This window comes from Python bivittatus, unplaced genomic scaffold, assembly GCF_059951505.1.
Source record: "Python bivittatus isolate LINGU-HERP-01145 unplaced genomic scaffold, Pbiv_v1 ctg000370_np1212, whole genome shotgun sequence".
NCBI classification, from domain to species: Eukaryota; Metazoa; Chordata; class Lepidosauria; order Squamata; family Pythonidae; genus Python; species Python bivittatus.
In genome coordinates, this window is record NW_028277062.1 from 774 (window position 1) to 18210 (window position 17437).

Below are 17437 nucleotides of genomic sequence, written 5' to 3' on the forward strand. Positions count from 1 at the left end.
TTAAACAACAAGGAACAACTGATAACAAGACATGTTTAAATGACTTTTTTCTTTTTCTTTTATTGTGTTTTTAAGCTAGTAGGAGAAAGAGAGATCATAATGAGAAATTCATTCTTAAGTTATTCTTGTGAAGGGCGTGTTCACCATTCTAATTTGCCTGTAGCTCTGAAATTTGGATTGATGGGCAATTCTATCAGATTTATGCTTTTTCCCAACAATATCCAAAGAAATCTCATAGAGATTACTGTTGGAATGCAAGTTATTTTAGGACAACCAGAGAGACCCATTTTAAAATGAACCAAGGATAATTTTCTAACTATTCCCATAAATGTTCTTGAATTACCAAATGTAAATATTAGCACAAAGATGAAGTTTAAAATGTGAAGGTGAACCCCTGTACTCCATAAGAAAGCTTATTTTTTAAAAGTGAAAATCTAGGAGATCTGACATTCTCTATATTGTCCAAGATATAACGTAATGTAAGATCAATAAATCCATTTCTTTTATAACCAAGGAAGATGGATAGGTAGATATTTTTCCCTTTCTTGCTCTGAGTTTGTTTTGTTTTGTTTATTGATTATGTCATACTTAATAGTTATTATAAGCAAACATATTTCAATAGTAAAACAAAACATTTAGTATTGCGAATAATTATAGAAAGGATGTTACCACATCTAACTAAGCAATTTGAGATGTGAGTCAGTATGAGATAGGAGATTAAGACAATATCTGGATTTAAGAAATTATGCTTTCCTCAGGAGTGATTTCCTTTACTTCCTCCCCTTCCTGTCCGTAGGACTCCATCCCCTCCATCGTTCCCTTTTCTTTGCACTTCTCAGTAGCCTCTTCCAAAATACAATTGAATTACAATTCCTCAAGTCCAGTCATCCAGGACTTGATACACACTCTGGAGTGGAACCATTGCTTGGACGTATTATAGATGAAATACGCAGAACAGGAATCTTCGACACCTAGCAAATAAGAGAAAATCAGAGTCCCCCTTATCTCTGAGATGGGATCACAACCACATTATGTCACCATAATATATATCATAGCAGTATGCATCCTACAGCAATTAAAGGTGTTTCCCATCACTTCTGGTATTCTACCTCTCCCCAAATTGAAGACAGAACTTTACATCTAGAAACCTGGAAGAGGCTGAAATTTTGAATATCTGAAATCTCTGAATTACCATGCAGTTCCTTTCATACTATTCATTCAGATAGGCATGTGAATTTAATATTTGAGAATATGAAATCTTGTTTCACAGGAGAATGCATGTAAAAATTGGGATGTCAATAGATGTTACAATCGGAAATATTGCCATAGGCTGCCCTAGGCAGAAAATATTTATTCTTCAAAGGAGAAAAACATTTTCAGCTACTAACTGTTGCAAAGTGTATATGGTGGCTTTCCCCAAATTTCCCTTTTATTATTATTTTTTTCCCATTTAATTAATTCTGAGAACTGGATTATGGATAGCATTAACTTAGCATAAGAAAAAAAGAACAAAATGCCATTTTGTTCACATAACACACCACAGTCTTTGAGTCAATCTAATAGTATTAGGAACTCTTTGAAATGTATTACATTTGGATTTCAAGGTAGTCTAACAAAAGAAAAGTGTAATGTATGAATATTCTCAGGGCAGCTAAAAAGGGGAATTTGCACCAGGGGGACACATCCAAATTTTATGACTAGCCAATAGATGTGGAACATGATATAATTCAAGATTTCCAAGACCAAATCCCACCTCTTTAATAGACAACCATGTCTTCCTAAAGACATATTTCATACCTTCTTACATTCATTACATTTTCCCAAAGTGATTGGTGTCTTCTCCACCCCATCATGACACCAAACGTTGATATCAGTGGAGTTAATGTATCCCAAAAATAAACCAAACTATTTCCTTAAAATGGGAGCCCAGACTTGGGTGGAAATCACCAGGGAAAGGGGATTAATCTCCATTAGAACTGAGGTAAGGACTGAGACATTCTGACTATTAGCAAGTTGGTCTTGATATTAAACTCGAAGCTGTGATAATGTAACATAAGACCATTTTTCATTGATGCCCTTTATGATGATAGAAGAGAATTAGGATGGGTTAGAATAGATCTTTTCTCTGGATCACTTCCAAGGGAACTGAAAACAACCAATTTCTACTCAGTTTTGTTTTCTTTTATTTTTGGTATTCCCCTTGAAATATACATGTTGCTGTTAGGATTTTCTCATGGGAAGAAATACATCTCGCTATCTTCAAACACATTGTTTTGACTACAGAAATCATGTGACTTATTTTGGCCTTTTAGTTTGCACGTATACTGCTATTTACTGCCACCTATTGGCGTTGGTATGCTAGTTACTCAAGGGGTGGGTTTTTTTTTTTTTTGTCTGCGCTCAGTCATTGCTGACCCTGCAGTGACTGCTTGGACGAGTCCTTGCAGTTTTCAAGGCAATTGTTTTCGGAAGTGGTTTGCCAGAGCCTCCTTCCTAGGGCAGAGCCCAGCTGGCGAGCGCAGGAGGCGGGGTTTCCGTTGCTTCGCGCCCTTTTCGGGCGCGTGCGGTTTTTCGCGCTTACCGGCAACTGCTCCCGACTCCTTTTTTGCAAGGCGCCACCAGCATTTTTCCTCCCACTGGAGTGAGAGTCCCCATTTATCTACTCACGTAAGTTTTCGAACTGTTGGGTTGACAGGAACTGGGGAGGAAACAGGAGCTCACCCTGTTTAACGCGAAGGCTGGACTCGAACCGCTGAAGCGTCGACCATTTCTGGCCAGCAACTTTCAGCGTCATTAAGCCGCTGCGCCACTGCGTCCCCCTTCAAGGGGTGGTGCATAGTGTTAATAAAGTGTGAGGATTACATGTCTCACTGCTCAGTAGAATTTTAGCCATCATGAAATCAGTTTTATGGGTTATGTAGTAGTAATAACCAAGTAGTGTACCTCTTCTCTGAGAGTTTTTGGCTAGAGACTTTGTTAAACTTGTGTAGTGGATAAGTCTTGGATGCCACATATATGAGAAGAAGTGATTTTTTCTATGTTTTGTATGAAACTTGTATTTTAAGTAGTTTTTTATTTTTCTCAATAAACAACCAGATATTTTATACTTTCTGGCTGGATTTCTTTGGAGAACAAGATAAGGACATTGCATTCTTTAAATCTCTCTAACGCTGGTGTGTATTTTTGGCATGAACTGTGGTCATAGCTGCACTCTGCATAACAGTTGCATTCTGCCTGTGTGTCCCCATCCAGCTGAGTTTTTGGATCATTTTCCATTTGCTTTTCCTGCTATAACATATTAAACTTAATTCTCAGTTTATTGCAATATATTTTCCTGAACCGTATGGGATGGAAGAGGAACATCTTGATAGGCCTATTCATCCCAAGTCATGGAGAAGTCACACATGAGAATGGAAATCAGGACCACATTCAGCTTGATGTTTTGCAAGTGCGTGGAAGTTCAGCAGCTCTCCCACGGACACATGATGACAGATGGAACGGATGTATTCTTAAAAGCATGCCCCTTGTGTCATATCTACTCAAATCCATTGGCCTGCACTGACTACAGTTCCCTTCTAGGTGGAGGTGGATCAGGTTCTGCAGACTAAACTGATTCATCTTTTGTGTTATGTATTTGACAAAAAAACAAGGCCTACAACATCCAAATAGAATAAAGTTTCCTTCCCACAAAATGCTGGAAACTAATACTACTGAGCCCTTCATTTTACTATTGAAATACACTTTGTGTAAGTGCTTCCAGGTTTGTTATTTTGATGCTTGCATTAACAGGGTAACATATTCTGGTTGAGAAGTGGAAAATGACCAAAGTTCTAATAGTCAAAGAGTGGCTTTGATAGGATTTGAAGATCAGATCTGAACTTCTCCAGTTATTAAGCCACAATCAGAAAAGAAATTTGGACCTACTAAGTTCAACTTCCTTTAAAAAAAACAGACAAAAAAAATGGCCAACAATGGGAGAGAAAATACTGAAGAAATAATTTTCTCCCCACTAGAATTATTCCAATGATAATAATTTGTTCCCTCGGTCAAAGGTGTAAACAGCTGAAGAAGACATTAGAGACATGAAAAAAATTGAAAGAAATATATGTCCTGTGGAGACTTGGGAGTAGAAGAAAAGGGCAGACAAGTCCTGTCAATTCAGCTGCCCCAAACTAAGTTGTTTTGCTGTGATTTAAATCTTCTTGAGTGTTAGCACCAGATCCAAGCAGAAACAGTACTAACTGTTAGCATGAAATATTGCTCTTAACAGGAGTTTTGAGGCAGGCGAAGATAGACTAAGTTGAGAAGCTGGTCTTGGTGGAGCTTCTCTATTCAGAGAGCATTTGCTGCCCAGAATGTTCTTCCTTCTCATATTTCCGCTCTTCAGAGTGAAGTCTCTGCCGTGTGGTCCAGGTGATCCGGTCATGGTTCCAAATCAATGGTACCAGCAAGGGGACCTTGTCATTGGTGGGATGGTATCTATGCTAATTACCAATTTAATGAAGTTTCATTTCAGCAGCATCCCTCTCAGGAGTATTTTGCACATCCAGAGTAAGGAATTCTTATCTTTCCGCTTTGTGGCATCTCTAGGGAGAGGAATTGCAATGACTGGAGAGAAAGTTAGATTGTTTTGCTCTCATGATGTCAACCCTGTTTAATGAAAGATACTGCATATTGGAATATGGGATTTCCTAAAGTTATTGCTTGTTTTTAATGAAGCAAATTTCCATATAGGCAAATGTGAAACATTAGAGCAGGAAGCCTAGTTTACATCAGAAGCAGAATACTTGGGGGGAAAAAGTATATTGACTTCTGCAATCAGCATAACACTAAACCTGTCAGAAGTGTGAAAGTTGCTCTTTTGTCACAAGAGCCTGCTGTGATTGTCATCAAGTTGCTGAATATCTTCTCTAGGAGAACATCTTTCTCTTTCCTTCCCTTTCAGATGCCTCCCCATCTCCCACTTTCTTTCCTCACCCACTATAGTTTCCTTTCATTTTTCCCCCATTTCTCCCATTTTCCCAGATGTCAATGTTTGCATGTTGTAGGCCTTGTTTTATTGCCAAACGAATAACACAAAAGATGAATCAGTTTAGTCTGCAGAACCTGAACCACATCCACCTAGAAGGGACCTGTAGTCAGTGCAGGCCAATGGATTTGAGTCGATGTGACACAAGGGGCATGCTTTTAATCCCTCATATCGCTTTCCTTCAGGAAGAACAATTAATCTTCATTTCCTTCTTTCTGGGAACAGTGGTTTGCTAGTGGTTTAGGTCTCATTTACTCAAGGCTGTATCGTGTTGGCTTTTTAGTTTTATTTAATGCACTGAAAAACATCTGTGGTACCCAAAACATGAGTAATAAGTGAGAAATAACAAGCATTTTTTTCCTCTCCAAATATAATGTACAATTAGAATGCCACCTGTTCTGATTGGCATAACAACTTGAGATATGAACAAGAATCTCCTGGAACTTGCTAAGCAAATATTACTTTCCAATGTTTGCTTAAATGTCTAGAACAGTACTTTGAGTGAAATGTGATCAGATGCTTTCCTATTTCTCATTAGGAAAACTTTATGTGTGAGGAAATCCGCTAAAACATTTTGTGATTTCATCAACAGTGGAAATCACAGTAGCTACTTCAGTGTATTGGAGTTGTCGATAGAGGTGGACCAGCCTTTCTCTAGTTCCCCAAGCACCTCTGTGAGGTCCTGGAAATTAATCAAGAAATATATAATGACACATAGAACTCTTCCTGTTTTTAGCGTGCTAACAAAATTCTACCAGCATGTCCTTTCCTTGGCCTTTGCTGTGAAGGAGATCAGTGAGAATCCACAAATCTTGCCCAATGTCAGTCTTGGCTTCCATATCCATGACAGCTACTACAATGCAATGATGACCTATCGGACCACCCTGGACCTTCTCTTCAGATCACAGAGATTTATCCCGAACTACAAATGTGACACCAGGAAAAAGCTCATTTCTATCATTGGAGGACTTAGCTCTGAAACCTCCTCCTATGTGGCAGACCTCATCCAATTTTACAAGATTCCACAGGTAGGATTCTGGAGGAAAATCCTCCTCCTCCTTTCCTTTTCCAAACTGTGGCTCTCAAATATGGATCATCCTCTGAAAGATGGCCACATGGCTCAACAATTTGACCAAATTTGTCAGCAAATATAAGTGTATCAAATAGGGGAAAAAACGAACAAACAAGACGAACAAAAATATTAACTGATGCTGATTTGTTTCTATAATATTTGTTTATTTTCTTTTAGCTCACATATGGGTCATTTGCCCCACAGGATATTTATGGTTCTGAGATCCCGTTCTATTATTCCATGGTCCCAAATGAGTCCTCACAGTACATTGGGATTATCCGACTGCTGGAGCTTTTGGGTGGAGATGGGTTGGGCTCCTTGCTATTGATAATTGGCACGGAGAACATTTTCTGCAGACCATGGAGCCTCTCCTTGCCCAGCATGGAATCTGCTCTGCTTGTACAGAAAGAATTCCATATTTAACCTACTGGGATAAAATATTTGCAATATTTCAGAAAGGGGAAAATATTTTGAACCACATAAATGATGAGAAGATCAATACTTTTATCATCTGTGGAGAATCTTTGACAATTGCATGGGTGATTAATATAATCTTTGTGCTTGCTCCTGGACTTGAGCAGAGTTCCTTGGGAAAGGTATGGATCATGACTGCCCAGATTGATTACCTAATAACAGGAATGCAAAGAGGATTTCGTCCGCAGTTCTTTGATGGTGCCATTTTATTTACAATTCCCTCAAAAGAAATCCCAGGGTTCAAGGAATTCCTACAGTTGATAAAACCTCCTTGGATTCAAGAAGATGAATTTTTTCCACTCTTCTGGGAACAAGTGTTTGACTGTTCATTGCCATCTCCTCCTGCGACATTACTGGACAATCACACTTGTACTGGAGAGGAGAGTCTAGAGGACGTTCCTGGGGCTCTTTTTGAGATGCAGTTGACCGGGCACAGATATAGCATCTATAATGCTGTCTATGTGTTGGCTCAAGCTTTGCATGCTCTCTCTTTACTTCGCTCTCGTCACAGACATTTCGGGAGGCATAAAATATCAGAAGATGAAAGTGTACAACCATGGCAGGTGATTTGTGTGTTAGAAGACCTTTGTAGCAGATAGCAGTAAAGTACAAAGTTAGGTTGTATGACTCAGACAGAGAAGAAGTGATTATTAAAGTGAAGTTGAATATCTTGTCCACTGATAACATTTATGGCCATACGTTTATTTCCTTCACTGTAATATGTTTTCCATTTTACTCCCTGAGCATCTTCAGGATGCAAGGATGGTTTAAGTGAACTAAGATCCAGGTCTTGGTTTTCAAACCCTATGGCTTTTTAGGCATTTCACCTATTTTTGAGAGAATAGAGCAATCCTACCTTGCCTAGTCAGCCGTATTCAGGTTGTTACCATGTCCATAGCAGCCTTCTATCTGTGAGAATTACATGAAATGAAAAGTGGGTGCGAAGTCAGGAGTAAATCTGGAAATTGTTTCTACAGGTTTTCACATGCTACTTCCTGGGAAACATGGGACTGGGAACCAGAACATATGGAAAACAAGAATGCCTTTATCTTTCATGTGACTGTTACTCAAACAGAAACATCTGATTATTCCTATTACCCCTCTATACAGAGTTTTTCAAGAGGGTCGAAATATTGACTTTCCATGTTTTGAAACTATCCCTCAAAAGTACAGTAAACCTAAGAGAAAATTGCTGCTACCTTTCTATTCTTCAATTTTTTTGTATTTATTTATTTTATTCCCAATAATATAGCTCCATCAATTTCTTAAAGGCATGAAATTCAATAATTCTCTTGGAGAAACTTTGACTTTTTATGATCAAAAGAAGATGGAAGGTGGGTTTGATATTACAAACATTGTCACTTTTCCCAATTCTTCCTTCCAAAGACTAAAAGTTGGAAAAGTAGATCGTGATGCTCTGAAAGGAAATGAATTAGTCATTAATGAGGAAATGGTAGCTTGGCACAGATCGTTTAACCAGGTATGCTCACAAGGAATGTTTTTATCACTATTCTTAGATATGTTCATTAGGTTGGGAAATTTACTTTTCTCCTTCCTGGGAACCCATGAGAATTAACAAGATTTAAAAATGATATTCTTTCCACTAATTTTTGAAAGCTAACGTGTCTAATTTTGTGTACAGTATTTACTAGACTTCCCTCCAATAGTGAAATGAAAATGTGAACAAATGAAGCATGCATTTAAGCAACTACATTTCCTTGTTTGAGTGAAACTTCCTCAAAGATGTGATTTAAAGTAAATTTCATTGACTCAAACCTTGTAGTCATATAGATTAATTGAATTAATGAAGCATCAGATCTTGAAATCGTCACTGAATCCAAATGAAAGAATTGAAAATCCAGATCATCTGTGCTCAGAAATTCAAACTGGAGTGCAGATCAAAATGTACCTAATTGTGATTTGAAATATATTCTGAAATCCAATTTATTTCTTGAGACTTTTGATAGGACTTTTGTTTTTATTGTAATAAGGGCACACATTTCATTTTCCGCGAAAAACTGATTTTTCTTCAAAACAATAAATGCTCATCTTCTAATATTGATAACTAGGTCCTTCCCATTTCTCTGTGCAATGAATATTGTCACCCTGGTTATCAGAAGAGGAAGAATGAAGGGAAAAAATTCTGCTGCTATGACTGTGTTCCATGCCCAGAGGGGAAAATCTCCAATGAGATAGGTAAGTTAACAAAATTCTGATTTTGTGTATATAGTGATGAAGTAGAAATTTCAGCCAGAATTCTATTTCAGACCAGTACACCATACCAGTATCTTTGGGGTGCATTGTGCTGAACTCTTTCAGCTAATCCATTTTTTGCAGATTGTTTATTCCTGAGGTTTTATTTGGAAACTGAATGCTGCAATGAAGAAATCAAATTCATTAGTAAATTAGTTCATTAAAAATTATATGATTCTAAGCATGGAATTAATTCTCTGTGTCATTAATCTGCATTGACATAAGGATTTTTTTTTCTTTTCTGTTTAGACACTGTTGCTTGCTTTCAGTGCCCTGAAGATCAATACACAAACCATGACAAAGATGGATGCATCATCAAAAGAATCAGCTTCTTGTCTTATGAAGACCCTTTAGGACTCAGTTTAGCCACTGGGGCTACCTTACTTTTCCTCACTACAACATGGGTGCTTGGAACATTTACTAAGCACAAACACAGTCCCATTGTCAAAGCCAACAACCGAGACCTCACCTACACTCTCCTCGTCTCCCTTCTCTTCTGCTTCCTCTGCCCTTTGCTCTTTCTTGGACAACCTGGGAGAGTGACCTGTCTCCTCAGGCAATCTGCATTTGGTCTCATCTTCTCAGTGTCCATTTCCTGTGTGTTGGCCAAAACCATCCTTGTTTCTCTCGCCTTCATGGCCACCAACCCAGGATCTTGGATGAGGACATGGGTGGGGAAAAGACTGGCCATTTCTAATGTCCTTTTCTGTTCTCTCCTCCAACCAAGTATCTGCATGGTGTGGTTGTCAACCTCTCCCCCATTCCCAGAGTTAGACACGCACTCAATCACTGAAGAAATGATTCTGCAATGCAATGAAGGGTCAGTCTTTATGTTTTCCTGTGTCTTGAGCTATCTAGCCTTCCTTGCCTTTGCCAGCTTCATTGTGGCTTTCCAGGCTCGTAAACTGCCTGACAGCTTCAATGAGGCCAAATTCATCACCTTCAGCATGTTGGCCTTCTGCAGCGTGTGGATCTCCTTTGTTCCAACATACCTGAGCACCAAGGGAAAAGCTATGGTGGCTGTGGAGATTTTCTCTATCTTGTGCTCTAGTGCCGGACTCCTAGGATGTATCTTTTCCCCAAGTGTTACATTATTGTGCTGAGGCCTGATTTAAACAACAAGCAACAACTGATAAGAAGACACATTTAAATGCCTTTTTTCTTTTTCTTTTATTATGTTTTTAAGCTGGTAGGAGAAAGAGAGATCATAATGAGAAATTCATTCTTAAGTTATTCTTGTGAAGGGAGTGTTCACCATTCTAATTTGCCTGTAGCTCTGAAATTTGGATTGATGGGCAATTCTATCAGATTTATGCTTTTTCCCAACAATATCCAAAGAAATCTCATAGAGATTACTGTTGGAATGCAAGTTATTTTTAGGACAACCAGAGAGACCCATTTTAAAATGAACCAAGGATAATTTTCTAACTATTCCCATAAATGTTCTTGAATTACCAAATGTAAATATTAGCACAAAGATGAAGTTTAAAATGTGAAGGTGAACCCCTGTACTCCATAAGAAAGCTTATTTTTTAAAAGTGAAAACCTAGGAGATTTGACATTCTCTATATTGTCCAGGAGATAATATAATGTAAGATCAATAAAAACATTTGTTTTATAACCAAGGAAGATGGATAGGTAGATATTTTTCCCTTTCTTGCTCTCAGTTTGTTTTGTTTTGTTTACTGATTTTTTTTTTTAATTAGCACTCAATCGTTACCGATTCTGCAGTGACTGCCTGGACAAGTCCGTGCAGTTTTCAAGGCAAGGTGTTTCGGAAGTGGTTTGCCATTGCCTCCCTTCTAGAGCAGAGCCCAGCTGGCGAGAACAGGAGGTGGGTTTTCCGTTGCTTCGCGCCTTTTTTGGACGTACGCGGCTTCTGCGTTATCAGCAACTTGTCCCGTCTCCCGTGCAAGGCGCTGCCAGCATTTTTCCTAACACTGGGGTGAGAGTACCCATTTATCTACTCATGGAATTTTTCGAGCTGCTGGGTTGGCCAAAGCTGGGAGGAGACAGGAGCACACTCTGCCACGCAGAGCTGGGCTCGAACCGCTGAAGTGCTGACCACTTCTGGCCAGCAGCTTTCAGCATCATTAAGCCACTGCGCCACCGTGTCCCCTGTTTATTGATTATGTCATACATATTAGTTATTATATGCAAACACATATTTCAATAAAAACAAAGTATTTATTATTGTGAATAATTATAGAAAGGATGTTACCACATCTAACTAAGCAATTTGAGATGTGAGTCAATATGAGATATGAAATTAAGACAAATATATGGATCTATTAAGAAATCAGACCTTTCCTCATGAGTGATTTCCCTTTATTTCCTCCCCTTCCTGTCTGTAGGACTCCATCCCCTCCATTGCTCCCTTTTCTTTGCACTTCTCAGTAGCCTCTTCCAAAATACAATTGAATTACAATTCCTCAAGTCCAGTCGTCCAGGACTTCATACGCACTCTGGAGTGGAACCATTACTTGCACTTATCATAGAGAAAATATACAGAACAGGAATCTTCAACACCTAGCAAATAAGAGAAAATCAGAGTCCCCCTTATCTCTGAGATGGGATCACAACCACATTATGTCACAATAATCTACAGCGTAGCAGTTTGCACCCTACAGCGATTAAAGGTGTTTCCCTATCATTTCTGGAATTCTACCTCTCCCCGAAATGAAGACCGAACTTGACATCTAGAAACCTGGAAGAGGCTGCAGTTTTGAATTCATTCAGATTCTATTCCATCCAAAGGGTTTTATTTTTATGTGTTAATAATGATTTGTACTTTGAAAGCAATCTAAATATTGGGGCTGTAGAACTAATACACTCTCCAAATTCACACTATTTTAGGTAACCAAATTAAGGGGAAAAGCTATTGAATTTTCGATGCTAGCTTGGGTGGGGATCAAAGAAGTTATCTTTTATTCCCTTTTATGAATGAAATACATAAAACAAGTGGGAAAAACAAACAATAAGAGGTAAAGGAAGCAAAATAAAACTGAAAAGGAAAGAAATACATTCATGTCTTATATGAACCAACAATAATATATTTGTAACAGCTTTACATAAATATGCTGCAGTCCATTGAGAATTGGGTCCATTTGCCAAATATAAGCTTTTTAGCTCCTTGAAAATGGAAAATACAATTTTCTTATGTATTGTCGAAGGCTTTCATGGCCGGAATACAATGGCTGGTGTGGGTCTTCCGGTCTGTGCGGCCGTGTTCTGGAAGTCTTGTTTCCTAACGTTTCGCCAGCATCTGTGAGTGGCATCTTCAGAGAGCAGGAGCACAGACAGAAGCAGACCTGGACACAGAGAGAACTGCTCCTGTCTGTGCTCCTGCTCTCTGAAGATGCCCGTCACAGATGCTGGTGAAACGTTAGGAAACAAAACTTCCAGAACACGGCCACACAGCCCGGAAGACTCACACCAGCCAACAATTTTCTTATGCTTATCAGAATTATCATGCAGTTCCTTTCATGGTATTCATTCACATAGGCATGTGAATTTAATATTTGAGAATTAAAACTTGTTTCACAGGAGAACGCATGTAAAAATTGGGCTGTCGATAGATATTACAATTGGAAATTCTGTCATAGCTGCCTGAGGCAGAAAATATTTATTCTTCAAAGGAGAAAAACATTTTCAGCTACTAACTGTTGCAAAGTGTTGTTGTTTAGTCGTTAAGTCGTGTCCGACTCTTTGTGACCCCATGAACCATATTGCGCCAGGCCTTCCTGTCCTTCACTGCCTCCCTGAGTTTGCTCAGTTTCATGCTCATTGCTTCAGTGATGCTATCTAACCATCTCATCCTCTGACGTCCTCTTCTCCTTTTGCCTTCAATCTTTCCCAGCATCAGGGTCTTCTCCAAAGAGATCTCTCTTCTCATTAGGTGACCAAAGTATCTGAGCTTGAGCTTCATTATCGATCCTTCCAATGAGCAATCAGGGTTGAGTTGCAAAGTGTAGATGCTGGCTTTTCTATAAATTTACCTTTTATTAGGTTCCCTCACCCCCACCCCCCATATAATTACTTCTGCGATCTGGAATACTGAAAGCATTAACTTAGCATAAGAAAAAGAACAAAATACAATTTTGTACACATAACACACCACAGTGTTTGAGTCAATGTAATAGTATTAGGAACTCTTTGAAATGTATTACATTTGGTTTTCAAGGTACAGAGAAAAGTGTAATGTATGAATATTCTCAGGGCACCCAAATGGGTAATTTCCACCAGGAGGTCACATCCAGATTTTATGACTAGTCAATAGATGTGGAACTTGATATAATTCAAGATTTTTAAGACCAAATCCCACCTCTTTAACAGACAACCACGTCTTTCTAAAAACATATTTCATACCTTCTTACATTCATTATATTTTCCCAAAGTGATTGGTGTCTTCTCCACCCCATCATGACACCAAATGTTGATATCAGTGGAGTTAACGTATCCCAAAAATAAACCAAACTATTTCCTTAAATTGGGAGCCCAGACTTGGGTGGAAATCACCCAGGGAAAGGGGATTAATCTCCATTAGAACTGAGGTAAGGACTGAGACATTCTGACTATTAGCAAGTTGGTCTTGATATTAAACTGGAAGCTGTGATCATGGAACATAAGGCCATTTTTCATTGATGCCGTTTATGATGATAGAAGCGGATTAGGTTGGGGTTAGAATAGATCTTTTTCTGGATCACTTCCAAGGGAACTGAAAACAACTAATTTCTACTCAATTTTGTTTTGTTTTGTTTTTGGTTTTCCCCTTGAAATAAACATGTTGCATTCTGCCTGTGTGTCCCCACCCAGCTGAGTTTTTGGATCATTCTCCATTTGCTTTTCCTGCTATAACATATTAAACTTAATTCTCAGTTTATTGCAATATTTTTCCTTGAACCGTATGGGATGGAAGAGGAACATCTTGATAGGCCTATTCATCCTGAGTCATGGAGAAGTCACATATGAGAATGGAAATCAGGACCACATTCAGCTTGATGTTTTGCAAGTGCGTGGAAGTTCAGCAGCTCTCCCACAGACACATGATGACAGATGGAACGGATGTGTTCTTAAAAGCATGCCCCTTGTGTCATATCTACTCAAATCCATTGGCCTGCACTGACTACAGTTCCCTTCTAGGTGGATGTGGATCAGGTTCTGCAGACTAAACTGATTCATTTTTGTGTTATTCATTTGACAATAAAATAAGGCCTACAACATCCAAATAGAATAATGTTTTCTTCCAACAAAATGCTGGGAAGTAATACTTGTGACTCATTCATTATGCTACTGAAATACGCTTTGTGTAAGTGCCTCCAGGTTTGTTATTTTGATGCTTGCATTAACAGGGTAACATATTCTGGTTGAGAAGTGGAAAATGACCAAAGTTCTAATAGTCAAAGAGTGGCTTTGATAGGATTTGAAGATCAGATCTGAACTTCTCCAGTTATTAATCCACAATCAGAAAAGAAATTTGGACCTACTAAGTTCAAATTCTTTAAAAAAAAACAGACAAAAAAAATGGTCAACAATGGGAGAGAAAATACTGAAGAAATAATTTTATCCCCACTAGAATTATTCCAATGATAATAATTTGTTCCCTCGGTCAAAGGTGTAAACAGCTGAAGAAGACATTAGAGACATGAAAAAAATTGAAAGAAATATATGTCCTGTGGAGACTTGGGAGTAGAAGAAAAGGGCAGACAAGTCCTGTCAATTCAGCTGCCCCAAACTAAGTTGTTTTGCTGTCACTCCACAGTACGATTCAAATCTTCTTGTGTATTTGCACCAGATGCAAGCAGAAACAGTGCTAACTGTTAGCATGAAGTATTGCTCTTAACAGGAGGCAGCTGAAGATATACTAAGTTGAGAAGCTGGTCTTGGTGGAGCTTCTCTATTCAGAGAGCATTTGCTGCCCAGAATGTTCTTTCTTCTCATATTTCCGCTCTTCAGAGTGAAGTCTCTGCCGTGTCGTCCAGGTGATCCAGTCATGCTTCCAAATCAATGGTACCAGCAAGGGGACCTTGTCATTGGTGGGATGGTATCTATGGCTAATTACCAATTTAATGAAGTTTCATTTCAGCAGCATCCCTCTCAGGAGTATTTTGCACATCCAGAGTAAGGAATTCTTATCTTTCCACTTTGTGGCATCTCTTGGGAGAGGAATTGCAATGACTGGAGAGAAAGTTAGATTGTTTGCTCTCATGATGTCAACCCTGTTTAATGAAAGATACTGCATAGTGAAATATGGGATTTCCTAAAGTTATTGCTTGTTTTTAATGAAGCAAAATTCATTAAAATATAGGCAAAATGTTAGAGCAGGAAGGCTAGTTTACATGAGAAGCAGAATACTTGGGGAAAAATGTATATTGACATCTGCAAAAGAGTAAACCTATTAGAAGTGTGAAAGTTGCTGTTTTGTGATAAGAGCCTGGTGTGATTTTCATCAAGTTGCTGAATATCTTCTCCGCAGAACATCGTTCTCTTTCCTTCCATTTCAAATGACTCCCCATCCCCCACTTTCTTTTCTCACACGTTATAGTTTCCTTTCATTTTGCCCCCATTGACCCAGATAACTGAGCTCTTATATGGCTTTCCTTCAGGAAGAACAATCAATCTTCATTTCCTTCTTTATGGAAACAGTGGTTTGCTAGTGGTTTAGGTCTCATTTACTCAAGGCTGTATCGTGTTGGCTTCTTTAGTTTTGTTTAATGCACTGAAAAACATTTGTGGTACACAAAAGGAGTAATAAGTGAGAAATAGGAAGCATTTTTTCTCTCTCCAGATGTAATGTATGATTAGAATGCCAGCATTTCTGATTGGCATAACAATTTGAGATATGAACAAGAATCTCCTGGAACTTGCTCAGGAAATCTTACTTTCCAATGTTTGCTTAAAAGTCTAGATCGGTACTTTGAGTGAAATGTGATCAGATGCTATCCAATTTCTCATTAGGAAAACTTTAAGTGTGAGGGAAATTGGCTAAACATTTTGTGATTTCATCAACAGTGGAAATAACAATAACTACTTCAGTGTATTAGAGTTGTCAATAGTGGATCAGCCGTTCCCTAAATCGCCAAGCACCTCTGTGGGGTACCGTGAAAGTAATCTAGAAATATTTAATGAGACATAGAAATCTTCCTGTTTTTAGTGTGCTAACAAAATTCTACCAGCATGTGCTTTCCTTGGCCTTTGCTGTGAAGGAGATCAATGAGAATCCACAAATCTTGTCCAACGTTACTCTTGGGTTCCATATCCATGACAGCTACTACAATGCAATGATGACGTGTCGGACCACCCTGGACCTGGTCTTCAAATCACAGCAATTTTTCCCCAACTACAAATGTGACACCAAGAAAAACCTCATTTCTATCATTGGAGGACTTAGCTTTGAAACGTCCTCCTATATTGCAGATCTTGCAAAGTTTTACAAGATTCCACAGGTAGGACCTTTGGGGATAGAGTCCTGAAAATTATCCTCCTCCTTTTTCTATTCCAAAACTGTTGCTATCACATATTGATCATAATCTGAAAGATGGCCACATAGTTAAAATAATTACCATGTTTGTCAGAAATATTTCTCTCTTGAAGAGGGAGGGAGAGAGAGAGAGAGACGTAGAGAGCGAGAGAGAGAGAGAAAGAGAGAGAGAGAGAGAGACTGGTGCTCATCTATTTTTAAAATATGTGTGTACTTTATTTTAGCTCACTTATGGGTCTTTTGCCCGTCAAGATGTTCATAGTGCTGAGATTCCCTTCTATTATTCCATGGTCCCAAATGAGTCTTCACAATACGTTGGGATTATCCTACTGCTTCAATATTTTGGGTGGAGATGGATTGGGCTCCTTGCTATTGATAATCGGCATGGAGAATGGTTTCTGCACACCATGGAGCCCCTCCTTGCCCAGCATGGAATCTGCTCTGCTTGTACAGAAAGAATTCCATATTTAACCTACTGGGATAAATTTTTTGAAATGTTGCAGAAAGGGGAAAATATTTTGAACCACATAAATGATGAGAAGATCAATACTTTTATCATCTGTGGAGAATCTTTGACAATTGCATGGGTGATTAATACAATCTTTGTGCTTGCTCCTGGACTTGAGCAGAGTTCCCTGGGAAAGGTATGGATCATAACAGGAATGCAAAGAGGATTTCGTCCGCAGTTCTTTGATGGTGCCATTTTATTTACAATTCCCTCAAAAGAAATCCCAGGGTTCAAGGAATTCCTGAAGTTGATAAAACCTCCTTGGATTCAAGAAGATGAATTTTTTCCCCTTTTCTGGGAACAAGTGTTTGACTGTTCACTGCCGTCTCCTCGAATGACCCTGCTGGACAATGACACTTGTACTGGACAAGAGAAACTGGAAGACATTCCTGGGGCTCTTTTTGAGATGCAGTTGACCGGGCACAGCTATAACATCTATAATGCTGTATATGTGTTGGCTCAAGCTTTACAGGCTCTCTCTTTACTTCAGTCTAATCACAGACATTTGGGGAGGCATAAATTATCAGAAGATGAAGGTGCACAACCATGGCAGGTGATTTGTGTGTTAGAAGTACTTTGTAGTAGATAGTAGTAAAGTACAAAGTTAGGTTGTATGACTTA

At 38.7% G+C, this 17437-nt stretch overlaps 1 pseudogene; it reads left to right on the forward strand.

Annotated features, from left to right (window-relative positions):
• The first annotated feature begins 5895 nt into the window (after window positions 1-5895).
• Window positions 5896-17437, forward strand: part of LOC103053894 (vomeronasal type-2 receptor 26-like) — a 55739-nt pseudogene continuing 44197 nt past the window's right edge.